The following is an 11146-nucleotide window of genomic DNA, read 5'->3' on the forward strand; positions in this document are numbered from 1 at the left end:
AAATGGTGTTTCCGTGCGCTGCTCTGGTTCGCCAGAAGCAGCTTAGTCATGCTGGCCACATGACCTGGAAGCTGTATGCCGGCTCCCTTGGCCAACAACGCGAGATGAGCGCCGCAACCCCAGAGTCATCCGTGACTGGACCTAGCGGTCAGGGGTCCCTTTACCTTTACCTTAGTTAATATTCTAGCGGAGAACAGGCTTCCTTAACGCTGCGACTTCCAGATGTTTTGGACTACAACTCCCATCAGTCCCAGCCATTATGGCCGAGGGCACGGCGTTCTTGTAAGCATTGAGCATGGAAACAGGCTTCTTAGGTTTGGGGCCTAAGCTCCCAGTCCCCAAGAAGGAGTGACACAGTGTAAAAAGAGCCCAGCAGGGTCAGACCAAACGTCTATCTCAGAAGTGGCCAACAGGGCGCCCTCGTTGGCCAATGGTGCGAGGGGTGATGGGAGTTGTATTCCAGGTTTCTGATTTGATCCTGGAATGTCCTGCTTTTCCTTAGGATGTCCCTATTTCCATCGGAGGAATGTTGGAGGGTTTGGAGACTAGACAACCTTTAGAAGACATCTGAAGGCAGCCCTGTCTAGGGAAGTTTTTTTAAATAGAAAAAGTTTAATGTTTCATTATGTTTTTATATAGGTAGGAAGCCACCCAGATGGGCGGGGAATAATAATAATAATAATAATAATAATAATAATAATAATAATACTTTTTATTTATATTCCTCCCTCCCCAGCCATATTAACATGATAAAACAGGCGTTGGCAACGTTTTCCAGCCCTGGGCCGGATCATCGCTACTGACGCTGGTCTGTGGGCCGGACACACTCCAGGCTTGCACAGAAGCGATTTCCGGTGCTGCGCCGCCCATTTCCAGGGTGCCAGAAATCGCTTCTGCGCATACCTGGACATGCGCAGAAGCGATTCCCGGAGTCTGGGCATGCCCACCGGTTTAGTGCGGCGTGGCGCGGGGACTTGCCGAGCGGGCGGGCGGTGAGCGGGCGGCTTGTGGTCCAGATAAACGGCTTTCGTGGGCCGCATCTGGCCCATGGGCCGGAGGTTGCCGATGCCTGCGACAAAACATCAAACATTAAAAGCTTCCCTAAACAGGGCTCCCTTCAGATGTCTTCTAAAAGTCAGATAGATGTTTATTTCCTTGACATCTGATGGGAGGGTATTCCGCAGGGCGGGTGCCACGAGGAAGAAGAAGAAGAAGAAGAAGAAGAAGAAGAAGAAGAAGAAGAAGAAGAAGAAGAAGAAGAAGAAGAAGAAGAAGAAGAAGAAGAAGAAGAAGAAGAAGAGGAAGAAGAGGATGTCCCTATTTTCAACTGAGAAATGTTAGGGTATTCCCAGGTTGGAGAAGGTTGGTTTAGGGCAGGCATGTTCAACAGGTAGATCCTGATCTACCGGTAGATCACTGGACATCTGCGGTAGATCACTGGTAGATCGTTGGCTCCCCCCAAAGAAGCTGAACAACTGTGGCTCCCCTAAAAAAAGCTCAACGTTTTACCTCCTCCCTGAAAAAATTCAACAACTTTGACCTGAACCCCCAAAAAGGGGATAGATCACTGCCAGTTTTTAACTCTGTGAGTAGATCTTGGGAGTTGGCCACCGCTGGTTTAGGACAATGGTTTAGGACAATGGTTCTCAAAGTGGGTGGTACTCTCTTCATCATAATCTTTTATCTGTTTATTAAATTTGTATACCCATAGATTTCGGGGCAGTTCACAACATTGTAACGGAATGAAAATAGGTAAAGGTAAAGGGACCCCTGACCATTAGGTCCAGTCGTGACTGACTCTGGGGTTGCACGCTCATCTCGCTTTACTGGCCGAGGGAGCCGGCGTATAGCTTCCAGGTCATGTGGCCAGCATGACAAAGCCGCTTCTGGCGAACCAGAGCAGCGCACGGAAACGCCGTTTACCTTCCCGCCGGAGCGGTCCCTATTTATCTACTTGCACTTTTGATGTGCTTTCGAACTGCTAGGTTGGCAGGAGGTGGGACCAAGCAATGGGAGCTCACCCCGTCGCGGGGATTCGAACCGCCGACCTTCTGATCAGCAAGCCCTAGGCTCAGTGGTTTAACCACAGCGCCACCTGGGTCCCTATGGAATGAAAATAAATGGGATCAATACCTTTCACTCTTAATGGGCACTCACCATGCAAGGCCATCCTGGCTCTATGGAGGAATGCAAGAGGTAGTCTTGATGGTTCGCACCACAGAACGTTCCCTGTTCCTGTCCTGCTGCGGACGCTGGCCGAATCCAGGCACACCGAGTATCCTTCTCTCTCTGCCTCCAACCGGGGCTCCTTCCTGTCCTGTCCTCTCCCATCATCTGTGGCTCCGGTGCCTTTTCGACTGACAGTTGTGTGCAGGTCTCCTGAGCTTACATCGAGCGCCTCCCAAGGGAGCGCAGGGGCGTCTTGGTAGGTGGGATCAGGCTTGTCGTGTCGGCCCGAATCCTCTCTTCCTGGCAGTACTGGGCACCAGCCGGTGGGAGGTGGGAGAAGCTGGGTTCCACCGGTGTGTCAGGGCAGGATCCGGTGTGTCCCAGTGGCCCCGGTCAGAGGAGAGGCTGTCTTCTCCCTCCGAGCCAGAAAATCGGGACGAGACGGCGGCTGGGACGGCGGCTGAGATTCCACAGGCTTCTTGCACCATCCGGGTGGCTTGCAAGGCTGTCAGGCGGACGGAGGGGTCGTGATCCTGCCGCAGTTTGGAGAGCGCTGGAGCAAGGGAGAGAAAGCCAGGCCCGTGAGAGGGGAAGGCACACTTTGGACAAAAGCAGAAATGGAATGAACCTGGGGAGATAAATCCATGGCTGCCTGGTTTAAATTGCCATTGGCTTTGCTTGCTTTTTTCGTCTCTCCTTTGGCTTTGCTTCATTTTTACAAGATTTGATAAGGCCCAACCCCAGCCCCAGCCCTTTACCCTAACCCTGACACAAACCTAAACTTAAACCTAACCCCAACCCTAACTCTAACCCTAACCCTAACCGGAAAAAAAAATTTAAAAAATTTATTCCAGTAGCACCTTAGAGACCCCTAGGCCCTCCGATAACCCTAACCCAGCCCTAACCCTAACCCTCTAACCCTAGCCCCTACTGTTCATAGAATCCTAGAGTTGGAAGAGACCACAAGGGTCACCCAGTCCAACCCCCTGCCAAGCAGGAAACACCATCAAAGCATTCTTGACATATGCCTGTCAAGCCTCTGCTTAAAGACCTCCAAAGAAGGAGACTCCACCACACTCCTTGGTAGCAAATTCCACTGCCAAACAGCTCTTACTGTCAGGAAGTTCTTCCTAATGTTTAGGTGGAATCTTCTTTCTTGTAGCTTGAATCCATTGCTCCGTGTCCGCTTCTCTGGAGCAGCAGGAAACAACCTTTCTCCCTCCTCTATATGACATCCTTTTATATATTTGAACATGGCTATCATATCACCCCTTAACCTTCTCTTCTCCAGGCTAAACATATCCAGCTCCCTAAGCCGTTCCTCATAAGGCATCGTTTCCAGGCCTTTGACCATTTTGGTTGCCCTCCTCTGGGCACGTTCCAGCTTGTCTGTATCCTTCTTGAACTGTGGTGCCCAGAACTGGACACAGTACTCCAGGTGAGGTCTGACCAGAGCAGAATACAGTGGTACTATTACTTCCCTTGATCTAGATGCTATATGCCTATTGATGCAGCCCAGAATTGCATTGGCTTTTTTAGCTGCTTCGTCACAAACCTAACCCTAACCCTAATCCTAACCCCAACCATAACTCTAACCCTAACCCTCTAACCCCTAACCCCTACTGTTAACCCTAACCCTGACACAAACCTAAGCCTAAGCCTAACCCCAACCATAACTCTAACCCTAACCCAAACCCAAACCCAAACCCCCAACCTTAACCCCTACCGTTAACCCTGCTTTAGAATTTAGGTTAATCTTAACTCCCTTCTCATCATGCGTACACCATATGAACGGAGGCATGGTGAGAATAAAATGTGATACAATGAGATAAAACAAAAGAGAATGGTTGTGCGGCATCTTATGGATTGTATTTTTGCACTTCAGCATACGCTGGAGGGACGGTGTGCCTCCTTATTCGTAAATGATATCAAATCAAAACATACGGCATAGAACCTTCTCTTTTTCTACTAGACATGCTAGAGACGGTCTTTTTAATTTGTAAGTCTCCCTGTAGCTAGGAGTTCATGTCGTCGTCATGCAAAGGGACATGAGTCCCGTGGGGTTGTTACTTACCCAGGAATATCAAGTCCCTTTTTTCCTGAGTGATCGCAACTGGCTCTGCACACTGGGCAACGCAACCTGAAAGACAGGAAGTCTGTGACCCTCTCAGGAAGGGACTCCTTTTCCACCCCCTTTGCGCCAGGACTAGAAAGACCGCAGGGACAGAGAGCAGAGGCAGCTCAAGGCCTGCTAGACCACGGACGCATTGTGTGACCTCAAACAATTCACTCTTGCTTTCCCTTTTAATTTTAAATGGTTTGTTTTGTTCCAGCAGGTATATAGCATCAGGTAAGAGGAAAAAGGAGAACAATTAATCACCATCATCATCATCTATATATGTGTGTGTGTAAAAAGGGCATGTGGGTGGGTCTCCACTTTTTTCCGAAACCGCTTGACCGATTGTGTTCAAATTTGGACACAACGTCCCCTGCGAATGTCCGAAGGATCTTATAAAGTTTCCTAAGACAAATGTCACACCTGGGCCACGTAAAAACCCCAAAACCCCGTGTTCAAGAACTCACAACCTACCCTAAAGTGCATGCTGGAAAATAGAAGCCAGAATCAGGAAACCTTGCACAACAGTGACCTCTAGCGGTGGCTACACTGGTACTGCAGGTAGGAAAGCTTCCCTCTCCACAGCAGCTTGGCTTGGCTTTGCAGACTAGGCCGAGTAGAGGTTTGCAGACTAGGCTGAATAGAGGTGGGGGCTCCCCTGGGTGGGGGATGGGGGAGGAAGGGGAGGGGGAGGGGGCGGGAAAGGTAATGAATTGGGACAGGGTGGGGCCAATCACAGGGATGAGCCAGGGAGGTAGGGGGAGCAGTCTGAAGGGGGACTCTGAGGGCCCATTTAACAGTCTACACCACAGCAATGCATGGCCGGGCCAGCTACTAGTAGTAATTATAATTACCGTATACCCCACCCATCTGGCTGGGTTTCCCCAGCCACTCTGGGCAGCTTCGAACAAAAGATTAAAAAAACATTAAAACATCAGTCATTAAAAAAATCCCTAAACAGGGCTGCCTTCAGATGTCTTCTAAAAGTCAGATGGTTGTTTATTTCCTTCACATCCGACAGGATGGCATTCCACAGGGAGGGAGCCACAACTGAGAAGGCCCTCTGCCTGGTTCCCTGTAACCTCACTTTTCGCAGGGAGGGAACCACCAGAATGCCCTCGGCGCTGGACCTCCATGTCCGGGTTGAATGATGGGGGTGGAGACGCTCCTTCAGGTAAACTGGGCTGAGGCTGTTGAGGGCTTTCAAGGTCAGCACCAACACTTTGAATTGTGCTTGGAAACGTACTGGGAGCCAATGTAGGTTTTTCAGGACCGGTGTTATATGGTCTCAGCGGCCGCTCCCAGTCACCAGTCTAGCTGCCGCATTCTGGATTAATTGTAGTTTCTGGGTCACCTTCAAAGGTAGCCCCACGTAGAGTGCATTGCAGTAGTCCAAGCAGGAGATAACCAGAGCATGCGCCACTCTGGCGAGACAGTCTGCGGGCAGGGAGGGTCTCATCCTGCGTACCAGATGGAGTTGATAAACAGCTGCCCTGGATACAGAATTGACCCGCGCCTCCATGGACAGCTGTGAGTCCAAAATGATTCCCAGGCTGCGTACCTGGTCCTTCAGGGGCACAGTTACCCCATTCAGGACCAGGGAGTCCCCCACACCTGCCTGCCTCCTGTCCCCCACAAACAGTACTTCTGTCTTGTCAGGATTCAATTTCAATCAGTTAGCCGCCATCCATCCTCCAACCGCCTCCAACAAGCGAGACAAAGCACAGAGTGATAAAGGAATAGGGCCAGGATTTTGCTCACCAAGAAAGATGGCAGCCGCTCTCCGGATCGAGACCTGAGGGCACTGAAGGTGGTCCAGACACTGGAGCAAGATGGCAGGGATGGTCTTGACCTTCCAGGACTAGCAAAACAAAGAGGAACGTTAAGAACATAAGCAGAGGCTGCGGGATCAGGCCAATGGCCCATCTAGACCGGCCGTCTGTCCTCACAGTGGCCGACATGATGCCCCTGTCGTGGAATTCTATTCAATATTGATCCAGAGCAGATTCCAACGTATAGTTAGCAGAGCAAAAACTTTAACACGTTGCAGGATCCCCCCAAAATAGACCAGAGGCCATTGTATTTCATCCGGCAGAGCTTTACTGCTGCTGAAGGCAAATGAGCATAATAGTCACAAATCCAATACATTCAGGATTGGAAGTGGCCGTAAGAAATCCAGTTGCAGCAAACTTAACTTAAACCAGGGGTAGGCAACCTAAGGCCCGGGGGCCGGATGCGGCCCAATCGCCTTCTCAATTCGGCCCATGGACGGTCCGGGAATCAGCGTGGTTTTACATGAGTAGAATGTGTCCTTTTATTTAAAATGCATCTCTGGGTTATTTGTGGGGCCTGCCTGGTGTTTTTACATGAGTAGAATGTGTGCTTTTATTTAAAATGCATCTCTGGGTTATTTGTGGGACATAGGAATTCATTCATCCCTCCCCCAAAATATAGTCCGGCCCCCCACAAGTTCTGAGCAACAGTGGACTGGCCCCCTGCTGAAAAGCTTGCTGACCCCGGTGTTAAACTATGGAACTCTCTGCCACATGAAGCAGGGATGCCCACTAACCTGGATGGCTTTGGAAGAGGGTTAGACAAATATAGTCTGGGCCACCACATGGTCTGAGGGAATGGTGGACCGGCCCATGGCTGAAAAAGGTTGCTGACCCCTGACTTAAACTTACAATAACTTATAATAGGACTAAACCTTAACACTAAGCATGCTATGTACAGAATAGCACACCAGAAGGAAAAGAGATAGAAAGAGAAAATGAAACCCACACTCCTTCTGGCCTTACTTTTATAGTCATCATGACATTGACAGAAAGAGATAACAAAACCAGTTTAAGCCCGCTGTACTCAGCTTCTCGGAAGGTATAACCCAAACATCAGGAACCTTCTGCTTGTTTCTTTCACACAGAGAAGCTTCCAGAATAAGGATCAAACGTTGATTGATCCCTTTTAGATAAGTTATTTTAGGTTATTTTTTAAAAGGTTTTTTAAAAAATATTTTAAATATTAATGATGTAATGTAAATTACCGTGCTGGTCGGTGATCGTAATAAAGATTTATCTTATCTTCCAGAACCCTCTTGAATTAAGTAGAATAGGAAAGGTCTCTATGCATCAGTTCAATACTTTCTGCACTAGGAAATGCAAGCTGACAGTCTCAAGGGGAAACCTGCAAGCAGGATTTGAACACAAGACCCCTTTGCCCCACGAGATTCCCAGCAACTGGTATTTAGAGGCATAAACTGGAATCAGTGAACTCAAGTGTTTTTACAAAATCTGGAACGTGCGGTCGAAATATTTGAAAGGGCGGCTCCAAAGACTCCAAACTCGGAATCCTAGAAACTGAATACCAACAATTGTGGAATCCAGAAAGACTCAAAGGGATTTGCAGAGATGGAATCCAAAATTGAAATGGCGGTGCTTGCCATTTTTTTGACTTGTCTGACACCTTGACCCTATGGAGGGAAATTTGGAGCACACCCTGCCAAGCTGTTGAAGGCGGCCCAGACATAGGAGCAAGATGACAGGGACGGTCTTGACCTTCCAGGACTAGCAAAGCAAAGAGGAATGTTAAGAACATAAGCAGAGCCTGCTGGATCAGGCCAATGGCCCATCCAGACCAGCCGTCTGTCCTCACAGTGGCCGACACGATGCCTCCTTCGTGGAATTCTACTCAATATTGATCCAGAGCAGATTCCAAAGGCTGGTGACTTACGATTTGCCGGCAGAGGGTCTCTGCGATCTGAGGGTGGTCGTGCCAAGCCTTCTTGCTGTTAATCTTCTTCGGGAGGGACCAGCCCAGGAAGCGGAAGCACCTGGCGAGGGCATCCTGGCAACCCTGCCGTGGGGAGTCAAAAGGGGCACCAGGGGTCAGTCAGGGAGAGGGCAGGTCAATGGCAACAGCAACCGCCAAGCTGGCAACCTCTGCCTCTGCTCACAACCATCCTGATATCCATTTCCGTCCCCTAAGTTGTCTTCCTCATTTTATTTTAAGTTTGTATTAAAATTTGTAAATTGTGACCGGGGGGGGGATTGAACACACATTTTTTAAAAAATCATTTGGGGGTGGGAGAGCACAGAAATTTTATGTAAGGAGGAGAAGTCAAAAAGCACTTCCTGCATCCTTCCATATCTAATAATAATAATAATAATAAATAATTTATTTATACCCCGCCCACCTGGCTCAGTTTCCCCAGCCACTCTGGGAGGCTTCCAACAAAATATTAAAAGTACGATACATTGGTCCATGAAGCACAGAGAAATTGGATTCTGCAAACTCAGAGCAAGGAAAGGTCATAGCTGCCAAGTACCCTGTTTTCTCCGGGAAACCCCCGTTTTTACTTACCTTTTCCCGGTGGTCCCCCGTATCACTTCGTCTCCCGTTTTTCTCCGTTATTTTCTCCTGCCGGCAGCCATTTCCCGCCCCTCCGATTTGCCCTTCTATGGGCACAAAAAATGGCCGCCGCCGGCTTCAAAAGTCACATCTACGCATGACCGGAAGTGCGTAGACGCGACTTCCGGTGTCGGCCATTTTTTGTGCTCATAGATGGGCGGGTGACACCGGAAGTTGCGTTGACACACTTCCGGTCATGCGTAGAAGCTACTTTTGAAGCCGGCGGCGGCCATTTTTGGTGCCCATAGAAGGGCAAAGCGACACCGGAAGTTACGTCAACACAACTTCCGGTGTCACACGGCTGCCGGTCCCGGATTCTGCAGTCCGGGACTTGGAAGGTAAGGGAAAGGTTGGGTTCAGTGGTAGGGCATCTGCTTGGCATGCAGAAGGTCCCAGGTTCAACGGCATCTCCAAGTTGGACTAGGAATGTCCCCTGTTTGAGATCTTAAGACAGCTGCTGCCAGTCAGTGCAGACAGTACTGAGCTAGATGGACCCAAGGTAACTGACTCAGGGTAAGGCAACTGCATCCTCTGTTCCTGACTCACCTTTACCACATCGGGCTCCTCGTCTTGCAGGTGCAGGAGGAGTGGGAGCAGACTCTGGGTCACCTGCTCTTGGATGAGGTACTTCTCCTTCTTCTTGACCACGTTGGGCAGCTCAGCAAACAGGGCAATGGCGGAATTGCGGGTCCTGGCCTCTGCCTGTGGGCAACAGAGGCCGCTCCATTTCACCCTCCCTGACCAACCACCTGAACCTCATTATTTGACGCCCACTGCCCAGATCTTTGAGCAGGGGAGGAGTTTAGCTCTGCCCTCTCCCCGCCTTTGCCCTCAACCCATTCCCTAGCCCAGCTTTATGTGGGATGTCATCCTCTGGAGCAGTCAAGTAGAACATTCCTTGTTTTGCTAGAGTGGACATGCAGGGGACTTCCTCTTACACCTGGTTGGAGCATCCTTCCTTTGCATGTGACCAGTAGGTGGGTGTGACCCTTTCCAGACCTGGTAAAAGGCCAAGTCACGTAGTCCCCTCCCTTCTTTTTCATCCTGCCTGCTTCCTGCTTCACCTGGACCACACTCTCAGCCAGCAGTCCCTGAGTTATCTCCCATGAGGTAAACCTGTTTGTACATACAGGTGAAACTCGGAAAATTAGAATATTGTCGAAAAGTGCATTTATTTCAGTAATGCAACTTATTATTATTTATTTTTCTTTTAATTTTTACAAACGCTTTCTTTTGGAAATTCCGCAGTAATAAAACAAATCGTTACAATAATACAAAAATAAATATCGCTATTACATTTCATTAATTACATTCCATTTATAATTGACCCGCCTAATGACAAATAATTACAATTACAACAAATAAAGGCTTGGCATATCTTGCTTTGCATGTCATGCATCTATCTCATATATTGGTTTCACCTTTTAAGTTGCATTACTGAAATAAATGCACTTTTTGACGATGTTCTAATTTTCCATGTTTCACCTGTATTTAAGCCTAAAGCCTGCCTTCAGGGATCAATCACACTGTGCTCTGCCTGATCGTGAGTAAACTTCTTGTTGTTACTTATGAATAAGACAGTTGTGTCTTTATTCTTTTAGGAGGGATTCAAGGGATATTACCAGGAACATATCCCAATCTGGGCAAACCAGATTGAACTGCTTATCATAGCTGCCAAGTCTCCCGTTTTCCCCGGGAAACCCCCATTTTTCCAGCTGTCCCCAGCCGAGAAAATGATTTTTTTGTTTTTCCCTGGTTTACTCTGGCGCGGCGGCCATTTTGGAACTGGCCGGAGCATGCTCAGAAGCGACTTGGAACTGGGCGGAGCATGCTCAGATGCTGCTCTGCCCAGTTCCAAAATGGCTGCAGCGCGACTTCTGGTGCGGCGGCCATTTTGGAACTGGGCACAGCAGCATCAAAAGTCACTTCTGAGCATGCTCCAAAATGGCCGCCGCGCTACTTCTGGTATGCTACTTTCGGTCCGGTCCCTTATTTTTCAGAGAGGAACTTGGCAGGTATGTGCTTATTGTTTTAAGAGACTCATGCGAGTCTGCAACCAGCTTCCAGTGTGTAATAGTGGAATGTGCTCTGCTATATGAAGAAACTTGCTAACATGAGTTAGGAAGGATAATATTAATCAAAATATCCTCTCCTGTTACCCACAGCATTCCCACACCTTACGGGTCACGCCCTGACCCAGCCTCTCCATTTTCAGGGCTAATGAGGGAGAGGAGACATAGCCAAGCCACCAGGGATCGGAGGGAGAAGGGGGCACAGGCAAAAGTAGGGGGCATGATGGGACCATGGAAAGTTCTGGGGTCACCGGGGGGGAAGCACACCCGAATAGAAGGAAAATTTTCCCCAATTTCTTACGTTGCTGAACAAAGGAAGCAGCTTCTCAGCCAGGCTGACGATGTCGCTCCTCTGCATGAACTTCAGCAGGTTCTGGATGGCCGT

Source organism: Zootoca vivipara, chromosome 4 (assembly GCF_963506605.1).
Source record: "Zootoca vivipara chromosome 4, rZooViv1.1, whole genome shotgun sequence".
NCBI classification, from domain to species: Eukaryota; Metazoa; Chordata; class Lepidosauria; order Squamata; family Lacertidae; genus Zootoca; species Zootoca vivipara.